This window comes from Nyctereutes procyonoides, unplaced genomic scaffold (genome assembly GCF_905146905.1).
Source record: "Nyctereutes procyonoides isolate TBG_1078 unplaced genomic scaffold, NYPRO_anot_genome, whole genome shotgun sequence".
NCBI lineage: Eukaryota > Metazoa > Chordata > Mammalia > Carnivora > Canidae > Nyctereutes > Nyctereutes procyonoides.
In genome coordinates, this window is record NW_026575121.1 from 4,921,872 (window position 1) to 4,936,874 (window position 15,003).

At 44.9% G+C, this 15,003-nt stretch overlaps 1 protein-coding gene across 4 annotated transcripts in view; it reads left to right on the forward strand.

Annotated features, from left to right (window-relative positions):
- Positions 1–15,003, forward strand: part of LCP1 (lymphocyte cytosolic protein 1) — an 82,938-nt gene that overhangs the window by 21,556 nt on the left and 46,379 nt on the right. For 3 of the 4 annotated variants that reach the window (XM_055336035.1, XM_055336036.1, XM_055336034.1), the window contains exons 2-3: positions 5,175–5,238; positions 7,148–7,258. The gene's annotated coding sequence lies outside the window, so the exon portion shown is untranslated. Of the gene's footprint in view, positions 1–5,174; positions 5,239–6,943; positions 6,992–7,147; positions 7,259–15,003 lie in introns of those variants that run through there. The other variant, XM_055336037.1, reaches the window with a different exon arrangement.

Sequence of the window (15,003 nt, forward strand, 5' to 3'; positions counted from 1 at the left end):
ATCTCAAGAAATTTATGTCCCACGCAGTCTTTCTCAGGAATGTCCTTAGAGGAGAATGTCCTTATTAAAATAAGGAAGTAGATCAAGAAGATGGAAGGTGTGTGGTATAGAAACAGGAGATCCGACCCAGAGCTAGAAGAAGGGGATTCCCAGTATGATGACAGAGGGAAGCTTCTCTATGGCAGCTGGGCAGAAAGAACCTTAGAAGGCACCTCTCCAAGAAGGATCAAAAGAGAAACAAATTCATCTCCGGATTTTTCAAATTTTATCTTAGTTCTGTTGGAGAGTTTGGTAGGAGTTAGTGATATTTAAATAGAAACCTAGCAAATGAAGAAAAAGATACAAAAGGGAAATATAAACATTGTGCTCCACGCAACTCAGCTATGAATATTTATGTAGTCATTATGAAAACAGAATGATGATTTCACAAAAGAAGTGTTATAATCTGTTTTTACAGGATGATGGGAGAGCTAGTGTGTACACCCTGGCGGAGTGGGGGGCAAATCTTCATCTCCCAAGTAAGACACACACACACACACACACACACACAGAGTCTGAACAATCCAGACACAGCATAAGCATAGCATCTTAGAAATCTGGAGTAGCAGAAGGAATAGCTCAAACTGTTGAAAATAACTGTTTTGGGGGAATAGGAATTGGTGGTAAAGAAGATGTATGACAGGAGACTGGTGTTTCCTCATAAGCCCTGAGGTGACATTTGACTTCTAAAGCCACGAATGGTTGGCCCTTGAGCAACATGGGTTTGAACCGCATGGGTCTACTTACATAGGGATTTTTAAAAATAGAGTACAGTACTGTAACCGTGTTTTCTCGGCCTTAGGATTTTCTTAATAACATTCTCTTTTCTCTAGCTTACTTTATTGTGAGAATACAGTATACAATACACACACCACATAATGAGCTGTTTATGTTATCAGGAAGGCTTACTAATTAAATAGGCTATTAGTCGTTACTTTTTGGGTGAATCAAAAGATATACATGGATCTTCAACAGTGTGAGAGGTCAGTGCTCCTGACCCCAGGGTGTTCAAGTATTGCTTTGATTAAAATATTAAAGAAAGCACATGTCTACACAAAAACCTGTATGCAGATGTTCAAGGCAACATTATTCTTATATATCAAAAAAGTGGAAACAACCCTCGAATGTCTGTCAACTAATGAGTGGATAAAGAAAATCTGGTATTTACATAGGCTGGAATATTCTTTTTCTATAGAAAGGAATAAGTACTGTTATATGTAACATGTAATAAGTACATGTTATAACATAGATGAGCCCTGACAAGATTCTGCTAAGTAGAAGATAGGCACTAAAGACCATATCATATGATTCTATTTATATGAAATGTTCAAAACAGGCAAATCTAGAGACAAAAAAATAATAAGTGGCTGGGGGTTTGAGAAGTGAGGATAAATGGGGAGTAACTGCTGATGGGTCCATGTAGGGTTTCTTCCTGGAGTGATGAAAATGTTCTAGAATTGTATAGTATGATGGTTGCCCAACCCTGTTTGTATACTAAAACCCACTGAATTTCAATTTTAAAAGGTGCATTTTATCATTGGTCATATCTCAACAAAGCCATTATTTAACGTTGAAGAGGGATTGAGTTACCAGGGGACAGAGTTGGAAGACAAAATCTTTGCCATATAACTTAGTGCATCTTTTATATTTTAAGCCATGTTAAATATATTACTAATGTTAAATAATATTACTAATCATGAAATTAAAATCTTTAAAATTTAAATGAAGAATATCTAAAACATGATAAAAGAGAATAAAACAACCGACACTCATGTATCCAACACTTTTTTTTTTTTTAACTTTTTGTTTTTGCCCAACCTGAACATTTTGCTATGGCCGTATTTGAATTCTCCTGTCTACCCTCCTTGATCTCACTGTCCCACTAACTTACAGGAGGTAACTGTGTTCTTCAGTTGGCATTCATAATTCCTTAGACATATTTTTGTTATAAACACACACACACATCTATAAATCACACTATAATAGTTGTTTAAAGTGCGTACGAATGTTCATATTACCCTGCAACATTTGCCTCTCCCCAAGCTTATATTTGTAAGATGTGTTCTTGCTTAGGCCATCTAGTTCACTCATTATAACTGCTAGATTCTATACTGAACAACAATTTATATATTCACTCGGCTGCCTTTGTATTTTTGTTAATAAGCAGAGGGACAATAAAGATGTCACTCGTTCCCTATCTGAGCACCCGCACTGCTCCAAGAGCCAAGCATATGGCTGGGAAGAAAACCAGCACACATCTGCCCAAAGTTGAGCTCACCATTTTAGAGAAGACGATAAACTTAATGTTAAAATATTGCATGCTAGGAGGTGTTAACTCTGCAGAAAAACAGAGCAGAGTAAGGATGAGCGGAGATGGCTGGGAGCAGCAGAGTTGTAAATAATTGGGAAATGGTTGGTAAGTCGTTGTAAATGGTTGGGACAGGACCAGTCCCATGTTTCTGTGACAACCCTGCATAGGAAAGCACTCCGGATTCTCACCTTTTTCACAACAACAAACCTAGGTTTACGGGTCAGCCGGGATGCCTCCACTTCGGAATGTGGGTCAGCTAGATTTGGCCTGGACTGTGGGTTGGGTTTGGATTGGCCTCAAGCATCTCCTCATTCCCCTTGAGCACGGGTGTGTTTTCTTCGGGGTAAATGTCAGACACACAGGAGGCCGGGTCAGATCACCTAAGCATAGTCAAGACCTCTGTTTCTGTCTGGTCCGATGACACTCCAGGGCTCTCGTCCAAGCAAGTTACATGAAATAAGCCTGGGTAGGTTTACCCTACTCACCCTAACCTACTCTAGTGGGAGGGCCCGAAAAGTCTCACAGCAGAGATGGCCGTGTAGAATTCCATAGCAAAGAGGTAGTGAAGAATTGGAAACGATTAAAAAAAAAAAAAAAAAAGAAGAAGGAAATACAAAAATAATACCTAATTCATAGGGCCATTGTGAGGAATAAATGAAATCATGTATGTGCAGAGTTTAGTCCAGACACTGGTATAAATATTAAAAGACTAGTTAACATTTCTATGTCACCTATTATATGCCAGACACTGTACCGTGTTCTCCACATCTATCAGCTTATGCTAACCCTCAGAACAATTGTATAAATCAGATGCCATTCTTATTCCCGTTTTCTAAATAAGGAAACTGAGGCCAGCGAAATGAAGTGCTTTGCCCAAAGTCACGTGACTAGTAGAGCTGTAGAGCTGGGGTTTGACACCAGACCAGTAGCCCACCGCCTTTGCTCTTGACCACGCCACCCTGCTCTTTCTGTGTGCCTCCCGGACCACCAGTCTGGGTTAGTGCTGTGTGTTCCCACTGGCACTTTGCTTGTCACCTCAGGGTCCTGAGTACGTCTTGCCTCTTCGCTTGTCTGTGTCCTTGACTACAGAGGGCATTCTAGAAAGGCAGGGATTGTGCCCATTTTATTGAGTTTCATTCCCTACCCATCAAAAATGGGGGCAATGGGGGCACCTGGGTGGCTCAGTGGTTGAGCATCTATCTGCCTTTGGTTCAGGTCATGACCCCAGGATCCCAGGATCTAGTCCCACGTCGGGCTCCCTGCATGGAGCCTGCTTCTCCCTCTGCCTGTGTCTCTGCCTCTCTCTGTGTGTCTCTCAGGAATAAATAAATAAAACCTTTAAAAAAAATGTGGTGGCAATGGACGAAAGTGGAGGTGTTTTTCCCTTGTCCCGATCCCACAGTGCACGAAGGAAAAGTGAAGGGAGTACAAGAGATTAAAGACGCCGGAAAAACATGCAGGCATTGATGGAGCAAGGTATTTCGGGAAATAGAAGATAAAAGGATTAGGATTAAAAGGAACAATTGGCCTTGAGAAAACAGAACACCTCTGCACCTCTGCCTTTACAGATGGAACGAGGAAGAAAAAAAATGGGGGGGGGGGCAGCCCGGGTCGCTCAGTGGTTTAGCATCTGCCTTCAGCCCAGGGCGTGATCCTGAAGACGTGGGATCAAGTCCCACATCGGGCTCCCTGCCTTGTGTCTCTGCCTCTCTCTCTCTCTCTCTCTCTGTGTCTCTATGAATAAATGAGCAAAATCTTAAAAAAAAAAAAAAGATGGAACGAGGAGGAAAGGGTGGATCTTGTGAGTGTGGAGGAGGCCCGATGACATGGATCATCTCAGTAAATAAGGGCCGAGAAAGGATACAGGGAGACTGAGGCAAGAGGAGAGAGTTTGGAACAAGCATCTAACTTTGGGGGTCTGTGAGCTCCCTAATGTTACAGGGGGTAATACCATGAACCCAGAAAGACCACCGCACACAAAGTTAGGCATCTAACTTCGGAGGCGGGAGCCCCCAGGCTGGTCATCCCTGCTCTCAGGAACTGATGAAATCGAATAAAGATATCAGAGGTGGCGTGAAGGCCAAGCAGCTTGAATTGTCTGTGTGGCTCTCCTCAGCAGAGTTCCAGGGTCAGGAGAGGGCCGGCTGGTGTGGACGCGGCCTTCTGAGCATCCTGGGTTGGGGGGTGGATGGCAAAGCACAGGCCGGGGAAGGCAGTGGAGGCTGGTGGAGGGTGGGGGGGGCGTGAGGGAGGTGCTCCCTGGGTGCCAGCCATCAGAGGTGCACGGTCTGTGGAGAACAGAATGTTAGTAGAGCCGAAGGTCCGCTTCCTGCCCACCCCCAGATGCCCAAGCAGCCCCAACCACCGGTATCTGGGTAGAGCCCCGCCCAGAGCAGGGGTTGTACCTACAGAGAGGCCCCCCGAGGCAGCTAAGGAGCTTCAGACACGGGGAGTAGGCCAGGATGTGGGCGAGGTGCCCGTGGGGGGCCGAGGAGGGGCCCGAGCTGCGCTGGGGCCCCCGCAGGAGAAGCCTCTTCCACCCGGGCGGCACAGTGGCACAATCCAGTGGCTTTCACCTTCTAGAAGCATCCAGAATCGCCCTCCTCACAGCTCGCCTTCGCCCACACGAGTTCCACCGTCCTCCCGCGTCAGCTCTGCTCACGCCCACCCCTGCCTCCGTGTCCCACAGGCCCTGTCACCCCCTCCTGGCAGGTGGCATCCTTCCACGCACGAGTTGGCCTGCCCCGGAGCAGGGGGTGTACCTAGAGAGGCCCCGGGAGGCTGATGGAGCCAGTGCTCAAGTGTGTCTTGCTCTCCCTCGCAGGTCCTCGGATCCCCGACGGCCGGGCGCCCGGAGACCCAGGATGCTGGTCCTCTCCTCCTCCCAGGTAAACGCAAGGAGCCCCTGTCCCCTTCGTGGTGTGTTACTGCTGGGTCTGCGGGCCCGTCGTCAGGCCAACCGGGGCACGGAGCCAGACCGGGGAGCTCCCGTGTCACAGGTTCTCATCCTCACACCGTCAGGACACCGGTGGCAGGTGGTGACTGTTCCCACCAGTGTGCAAACCCCCCGCATTCGGCTCCTCTGTGGTGTGACCGCCCCTGTCCCAGCGATGCCCGGGTGGGGTTTCTTTGGGGGATCCTGAAAGAACTTAGGCGCCTCTGCAAACCCCTCTGCCTAGCTACTACTCTGGCTACGCAGTGGAGACAACAGGGTCTGACTCACCCTCTCCGTCTTCCATGGGAGTCACAAGACGCCTGAGAGTCCTCTGGAGGTGAGCCACTTCTAGAAAGGACCGAATCTCCACCACCTCTTGCCCGTGACTCCGTCCACCCTCTCCTCCAACATGACCTCTGTGTGGCTCTGCCCAAGGAGCCCCCCACCCCCCGCTGGCCAATGACGTGGATACATCAGAAATATCTTGGTTTAACATTTGAGGTCAGAGGCAGGCACTTTCTAGGGCAGAAATCAAAGAAGCACAAGAAGCATAAGGGCAGCTCCCCAACCATGGCACCCGCCCCACTGGTGGGGTGCCGGGCCCTCGCCACTACAGAAGCAGATAGAATGATCCAGTGAAGCATCAACGTAGCATCAGGTCGAAGCGCAGCCATAGGCCCTGGTTCCTCAATAGCTGGCAGCTGGAGCCGCACACGGTTTGGGGACAATCTGGAGACTATGCTTAAAGTCTAGTTAACATTACTGACCCATCTTCACAGCCCCCGTGGGGCCACGAGCCCTTGAGCACTTCCTTTCAAAAATGGGAATTTGTTGTCAGGACAAGCGTCCAGGGTCTAGACCAGAGCTTGTGCAGAGCTGGGGTTTGTTCCCTTCGCTGATTTTTTATTTATTTTATTTATTTTATTTTATTTATTTTATTTTATTTATTTATTCATGAGAGACAGAGAGAGAGAGAGAGAGAGACAGGCAGAGGGAGACGCAGGTTCCATGCAGGAAGCCCAACATGGGACTCGATCCCGGGACCCTGGGGTCACACCCTGAGCTGAAGGCAGATGCTCAACCTCTGAGCCCCCCAGGCGTCCCCCGTTCTCTGATTTTATAAAACGGGCACTCCAAAACCCCAATCTAGCCTGCGTGAGGGCGGTTACTGCCCATTTACCTGTAGCCGCGGCCCGCGTGCTCCACCTGGGCTCGGTATAGGAAGCACCTGAATAATTGAAATCTCTAATTGGGTTAAAGAGATCCTTAGCACATAGACGTTCTATAAATAAAAGAATGAGTGAATAATATAGTGGCTTTCCTTTGTGTAGGCCCTTCCCCTTCAGGAGACCCCGTCGTGGTGTTGGCTCCAATGAGACCATTGTGCGGGGACACTGGGGACAGGTCGGGTTGGGTTTCGGGCCGGGGCGGGGCCTTCCCAAGGAAATCCCTGTTAGTCCGTGTCAGGTGTGTGTGCCAGCGTCCCCCTGGCCTGTGCACCAGCCCCCCTCCTCTTGCTTGGCCTCGCCGTCGGTGGCCAGGGGCTGGGCCTTGCGTGTGCAGCCGGGGGGGCACGCGGGGAAGGGTGGCGGGCCGACCTCGCCCTGCTATCTGAAATCAGGAAGGTTCCAGGAGCCCGGAGCCCGGGCGACACAGCTGGAGAAGGAAGGGAAGGAGACAGAAAAATGCTTTCTAAAGAGGAAGTGGTAAGGAGCTTCTGAATTTCAGCTTGACCTGTGCTGTCAGGTGATTCCTGTGGGGGAGGAGACACGAAAGAAAGAAAAGAAAAAAAAAAAGTTAGGTAAAATGTCCTTATAAAGACAAAATCTATTTCTTTCCTGGCTGATGATTTGTCATTCTAGTCACTTCCTGCCTTGTGACCGCACGGCCGGCGTTGACAGTTGTTCTGCAGATCCGAGAGGAGGGGGTTTCTGGTCACACGCCAGTACCACTGAGGACAGTTTTTCTACAAGGTGAGTTTTCCTGGTGTCCTTTGGTCACTTCTTGGGGCTTAGGATGTGTTTTGTTGGTTGGGCGCCTCTGGTTCTGTGGGTTGAGCCTTTCGGGGCGTCCGAGCACCTGTCACCCGAGCCCTGGGTGAGCCACGCTGCAGCTACCCCCTGTGGCTGTCCAGAGTGGGACTCCTCAGTTCTCTGGGTGGCTTCCTCTCCGGTCACCCACAGTTATCACCCTCCACCCAGAACAATGATTCTTTTTTGTTGCTGTTGTCTTTTCCCTTTCAAACCGAACCGTGTTTTGATTTATTTCTCTTGCCTCAGTTCAGGGAGGCGATTTACTGTGATTTTATCTGCCTTAAAATGTTTTCAGGAAAGTGCATATTATTGATCATGTAGACTGTGCTGCTCGTTGGCCTAGTGGGAGTAGTTTAATTTTAGCTCTGTGGTTCGGTTTTTCTAAAAAGTGTCTTTACGGTACCAGAGTGGATGTATTAACATCTTGAGTCATATGGTACTGAGTGTGTTCACTGGCTTTTTTTTTTTTTTTTTTTTTTTGGTGATTTTGGCACCAACGGTTTTTAACGGGTGTGTTTAATAACCACAAAGAATCCGAGGGACCTCTTCTTCATTTACTCTGGAAAAATGAAAGCAATTTGTGTTACTTAGTTGTATAGGTTTTTGCAGAATTGTCTGAACTAGCGGTTAGGCTTAGGACCAAACAGATGACCGTTCAAGTCTTGATGAAAGGCTTCTGTCTACAGGAGGAATTCTGATGGAGTTGATATGGGATATTTGCTCCAGAAGCTCTGTTGAAACGTAGACTTTGGATCTTGTAGCATCAACCTTCATTTAATTATCACTACTCAACAGCACTAAGACCCACCGTCAGATGATAAACATAAAAAGCCATTTGGGCTCGATGGAGTTGGATTAATTTATCAGGATGCTTATCAAAACCCCCTTTTTCCCCCTTATTCAGTGTAATGGCTTTTAAAGTTCTAAAGTTATTTCCTCGGGACAAATTTGAAACCAAAAAAACGTCAGCAGTGGTGGTTTTGTTCGCCATATCTGAATTTTGAATTTACATAAATTGATCATAACTGGTTTCTCTTAAATAAAGTTTTTTCAAAGAACATCTGCACAGGTAAATTTGAAAGGAATTAGTGCATGTGCCTGTAAATGTGAATTTCTGAAAGTTGCAAAATGTGGCCATCGATACTGCTTCCCACACGTCTTTCCTGAATGGTTTTAAACTAGCAAGAATGTGGAACTGGGAGAGGAGGACCTGAATCCCAGAAAAGAACCAATTCAAAACTGCTCTTATTTCCAGTAAGAATCAGTGAGAATAAAATAAGTTAAACTGTGAAGATATGTCCGTCGGTATTTCCTTTACTTTGGGAGGAAATGCAACGGATTATGAAAAAGTTAATTCAAAACAGAAAAAAAAAGTCTCTTGATTTAAATCAAGTTTAGACTGTTAATGTGTCAACGTGGTGTGTTATCAAATATCCATTTCTCTTCATTCTAGCTACCCCAGTCCCCCTCCACCTCCCCCAGTAACATCAGGGGAAAATCTTCCGGGTCTTGCCCCCTCAACAAGACTTTTCATTATCTCAGGGATGCTTTTCTTGGTCACATTTTATTATTTTTTAAATATTTTATTTATTTATTCATGAGAGACCCAGAGAAAGGCAGAGACACAGGCAGAGGGAGAAGCAGGCTCCATGCAGGGAGCCCGATTGGGACTCGATCCCGGGACTCCAGGATCATGCCCTGGGCTGAAGGCAGGCGCTCAACCGCTGCGCCACCCAGGTGTCCTCTTGGTCACATTTTAAATTTTGTCTCCTTTAGTCTGTAAAGGGGAGTATGCCTTGAAGCAATCGGCAAATTGGGAAACAACGTATTTCAATATCATTTATAATTTTTTTTCTGATCCCTTTGAAGAAGGGGAGGCCAACAATTCAAGTCTCATTCAAATATTACCTACTTAAAGAGGACAAGTAATAATAATATTATTCTATCATAATACTTATACGTACTTACAATGTGCAGCCAACTCTTTAATGAATTATCTCACATAATCCTCTTAACTGCCCTTAGACCTGAGGCGTGGGCTCACTGTGGAAGGAACTGGCCAAAGGTCACTGGGCTTTTGGGGGGTCGAGGGAGGGTAGAAAACCAGCTCCATGTTGCTTCTCTAAAAGCAACTGTCTGTTCCAGATCCCCTCTTCCTCGCCAGCATATTTTTCCCAGATGTAGGTCTTTAGAGGCTTTTGCTTCTGAAGCTGACTGAAGAGATCTTGGCACTCGTAATTTTAAGGGAGGGAGGGGGAGAAAGAAAGCAAGAACAGAAAAAAATTTGCAACGAACCCAGAAGCATTTTTGTCTTTATAAGTAAGAAATATCATTGTGGGTTTCATATAATAATAGAATGAAGAAGTCTTCTCTTTTAATTAATGTATAATTTTACTAAAGAACTGTGTGCAGTACAGACTGGCCTCAGCCACTTCCCCAACCTTGTTTCTTGTCACTTCCTTCTGCTCTGGCTCTCCGCCATCCTCTCTCGGCCACGTTCTGGGTGTACAAGACCACAGGCTGCCAGAAAGTTCCGTGTTCTTTCACCTCTTTTTGCTCCAACTCTTGCTCCAATTTCTTTCTTTGGTTGGTGAAACGTACAGTCAATTTTCAAGGCTCACTTCAAGAAACGTGTCCCTTTTTTGGGGTCTTCCTGACTGGGCCCCCCCATCTTCCTTGTCCCCACTAACGGTTTCTTCTGTGTGTATCTGCTTTGATCTTAGAGTGAGCAAAGCGGTGATCATACTGTTTTAGTGTCAAGTCCTTGTTTGCCGGCGGCCTGAGCTCTTTTTCTAGCTCTGCTAGCGCATGGCATTGCGTGGTGACATCGCTTGAATTGAAAATTTGTCACAAGTATTTTCTCTCGGCTCTTTAGATAGTCACCTAAGTCTCGTCTTTGACGTCACTTATTCACTTAATATTTACTGAGTTCCCTCAGTGACTGCCGTGGAAGCAGCCACGGTAATCATGTAATATTTTACATTCAATCATGCTTCCTCTTTGCCAAAACGTGATTCTTCGTTTTAGCCTCAAAGCACTAAATGGACATTGAGCTCAAGGTGTTTAAGAGGTTGTCCAATGATATAACAAACAGACAAAATTATAATCTTGTTGTTTTAGTCTAAAAACATGCTTTGGGATACAACTTCACTATCCTTATCAAAACTCTTGCCCCTGATAATGGGCTTCTTTGATGACAGAGAACCCAGGAACAGATATCATTAACTTTGGCTTAATTACTTTGGATTATTCTAGAAAGTTCTCCAGTCAACTTCTCCTTGTTACTTATGGAATAAAGGCCCTTTCTGTGTACAGGAGAGAGGGCAAACACAATTTTATATCGGTCTAGGTGAAATAAAATTAAGGAAATTGCTCACAAGATTATATATATATTTTTAAAATATTTTATTTATTTATTCATGAGAGACACCGAGAGAGAGAGGCAGAGACACAGGCAGAGGGAGAAGCAGGCTCCATGCAGGGAGCCCGACGTGGGACTCGATCCTGGGTTTCCAGGATCATGCCCTGGGCCGAACACAGGCGCTAAATCACCGAGCCACCCAGGGATCCCTCACAAGATTATACTAACGAAGAGTCACATTTATAGAATAAGATTGTGAAGGCATTGGCCTTAATGACTGACAGCAGATTTTATAGCAAAGTGACATTATTTATTTAATGGTCTCTTTAGGGTTTTTTTGTCGGTTAGTTTCCCAGCCCGTTGAAATCATCAACTGAAATAATGCCATGTCCTCTGCATATTGAACCCTGCGGGCATAAAAATTAGAATTAAGAGCCCCCCCAAAATATAAAACTAACCAGTGTCAGCAGATTCCAAGAGTTTCTAGTTTCCTTATTTTGGCCAGATGGCAATGCGCTTAAATCGAAAGTGTTCGTGTTTCGGGCCACCTGTGTGCTCAGTCGGTTAAGCACCCAACTCTTGATTTCAGCAGAGTTGTGCTCTCCGGCTGGTGGGATCCAAGGCCATGGGCTCCCTGCTCAGTGGGGAGTCTGCTTGGAATTCTCTCCCTCTGTCCACTCACCCTCTTGTACTCGTTCTCTAAAATAAATAGCTAAATCCTAAAACAAAAACAAAAACAAAAAAAGTTGAAAACTTTAAGCTTAAAAACAAAAAAAACCCTGTTTCACAGTTGTCATTTTGAAGTTCTGAAGAGTTGCCACCAGATTAGATATCCACATTCGGGGGGGGGGGGGGGCTCCCTACAGCTGTTGCAAACACGGGGCTGCCCAGATGGCATCAGTTCCCTCCCTGAGTCAACTTCCTTAAGCTATCCACTGTCCCCATTGTTTTGGTTTGCCAGTTTCAGTGATTACACCAGTCTTCCCAGTAATTTCATCATCTCTCCATCTTGTAAGACACAGTGAGCAGTAGTGGGCTGGGGGTGGTGCGTGAAAGAATTTCAACCTCTCACCGTAAGAGTAAGAGCTAATGCTTACGGACTATTCATTGAGACCGAGTATTTCCCTCAGTGCTTTTAACCATATTGACGCATTTAGTCATCACTATGGTCTTGTGAGGTCGTTCCTGGTGTTATCTTCGTATATGAAGACAAGTGAATCCACTCAAACATTTTATTAGTCTTAATTTTCAACAATTGAGTCAGTTTTGGGTAACTGCTGAGTTCCAGGAGGAGTAATTCTCTCCTGGAATAAGGAGCAGACTGTGGTGCTTATGTGTACCTAAACTCTTGAGTTGAACTCAAATAATCATCATTTATCCCAAATATATCCCCATCTATATTATAATTACTTTTTTCAAAGAGATTTCTTCTTCTTTGTCTTCATCTGTCGTCATCATCATCATCATCATCATCATCAGTATTTACCCAGCACCTCTGTGCACTTGAGTATTTAGTTTTTACCAATTTATAGATCTCTGCATGGGTCACAAACCATGATTTCTATCCTCCAAAGCTTTGAAAAGTCCTCAGCCTTCAAAGGCGGGAATACTTTTACTCAAATGGTGTTCACACTTTCTGTCGGGACTGATGGACACAAATAAATGAAATAATTGATGTACCCATAATTATACAGTCATGGCCCAATATAGGCATGCTGCAGACTGTGAAAGGATGAAAGATCGTTTGAATTGTGAGTTGAAAAACAGAGGAGGAAAAAGTGACCCATTTACCAGGTTAAAATAAGTTTTGGTTGACTTCAGAGCCACACCTGTGCATCAGCCCTGTTTATAAGTTGAAAGGCTTGTTTCTCAAATATGGTCATTAGTTTTGTTTTGTTTTGTTTTTTCTAGGGGAGAGAAAAGCTAAAATGTTAAGGAACTAGCAAAGCCACAGTACTGTGGTCGTAGCCTTGCTTCTTGATTGAGTCCAGCACCAGTTACATGACTGATAGAAGCCCTATCTTGTCTGTCTGTCTCTCTGTCTCTGGCTCTGTCTCACACACACACAGACAGACATCTTCCCGAGTGACTGAGATAAAGTGGAAAAGAGATTATGTTCTCCACAAGCAGAAAAGCCAAGACACCAAATTCTGCAGGCAAATTAATTATGCATGTGAATTGCAATCTCCTGGATAATTTGTTTTCTTTTTCTTTTTTTTTTTCCTCTCTGGTTGTCCTTTCAAGAGGGAAGTGAATTCATGAAATAATTACTTTACATTTAAACTAAGCCTGCATTTCGATCCCTCAGCTGGATACTCAGCACCCAGCTTAACGTAAGCTGGGTATCGAAATAGATGAAGTAGAGATGCACCAATGCATTTGTATAAAATTTACATCTTCTTCCTTTTGCCATTCCTCAGGCAAAATTTAGAATTCCGGTTGCATCTTTGGTAACGCCTGGTGCAACGTCTTACAATGTGGATCCTCTACACCTCCCTGACATCATCAGCTCAGGGGCATTTTCACCCAGGAGGGTCCTTAAGGAGAAACATAGCACGTGCAAAGTGGAAGTCAGGACACAGCGACATCTATGCTGTTAGGTGCTACTGAGCCCCTTTCCTTCATCTAAAAATGTGAAATGAACTTTCCCCCTCATTTTCCAGTGCTTTATAAACATTAAAACAATTTTCCCTTTGGAAAGATAGAACACGATGGTCACCTTTGAGAAATTTTTCAGATTTTTTTCCTTCCCTCCTTGTCTTTTTTTTTCTCCTTGTCTTTCTTTCTTTTTTTTTCTCCTTATCTTTCAAATTAAGATTCTTTCCATCAAAATATCCTGTCCTACGACTCCAGAGAAAGGCAATGGCCGTACTTCGTCTGTCTGGTGATCCTGTACAACGCAGGGAGTATGTTATGTATTCAACATGGTATATAATGTTAGTTTTTTAAACTTTGTGAGTCTGTCATTTCTGTGCATGAAACATGGTACAGTACACAGAAGGGAGAGCACATTTGGATCCATTTTCTAGCCTCGTACTAAGTGTGGCGCCTGAGTGGGTCTAGTTTCTTCTTCTGTATGATAGGGGAAAGTACTGTTTCCTCGGTCTGTTCTTGGGCTCGTTTTCCTTTTCCCTTTCCCCCAGCATCAGCTCTAGTGCCCACTTCACTCTACTACACAGCATCACGACCGGCTGACCCAGCCTTTGCTACTTAGTAGGCATCGTGCTACACACCTGACCTATACCTACTCTTACATTTCCACACCAGTGCTGTATTATAAGGTTGATGTGGTCACGTTCTTATAACTGATGACCAAACTGAGGTCCGGGGAAGGTTACATCCAAGGTCCCAGAACCAGTAAGTGCCAGAACCAAGATTTGCACCCTGCTTCTTTTCCATTTTATTTTTTTAAATTTCTTAAAAAGATTTTATTTGGGGATCCCTGGGTGGCTCAGCAGTTTAGCACCGCCTTTGACCCAGGGCATGATCCTGGAGTCCCCGGATCGAGTCCCAATCGGGCTCCCTGCATGGAGCCTGCTTCTCCCTCTGCCTGTGTCTCTGCCTCTGTCTCTCTCTCTCTCTCTCTCTCTCTCTCTGTCTATCATGAATAAATAAATAAAATATTTTTAAAAAAGATTTTATTTATTTATTTGAGAGAGAGAGAACAAATGGGGAGCAGGCACAGGGAAAGAGAGAAGCAGGCTCCTCGCAGAGCTGAGAACCCGGTGCAGTGCTCGATACCAGGACCCTGGCATCACGACATTGAGCTTAACCATCTGAGCCACCCAGGTGCCCCTCTTTCCCATTTTATATTCACAGTTTCTTAAAGGTGTTTTAGAATTTTGACCAAAGAAATGTTATCACATATCCCATCGTAAATTGCTCCTGGGAAATATATGCCAAGCAAACTGTGGCTTCCAAAAGAGCGAAGATAAGTATAGCCCATCAAATGAATACAACTTTCCTGCCTCCGTGTTATGTTAGTCCTTTTTTTTTTTTTTTTTTTTTATGAGAAGGAGGTTGTCATTAGAGATTCTAGAACAACTACCCCAAGGAGCCTATAGAAAATGAGGTCATATTATTAAGAATAAATAGAAGCTTCTGTTGTGATTGCTAATACACAGATGTGGGCTGCCTATTGTCTCAGTATTTTCCCAACTCCAACATTAATAGAGAAAATGCCTGGAGAATGAGGGAGCACACAGCCAATACAGGTAGAGGCCAGGCTGACTGAATCAGTCCCTAGGAGCCGGTGTACCTGACAACCAGGGGTCATCGGCCGGTGGTCCTTCTCACACATCCCCATCGGTCTCATTTCTTTTTG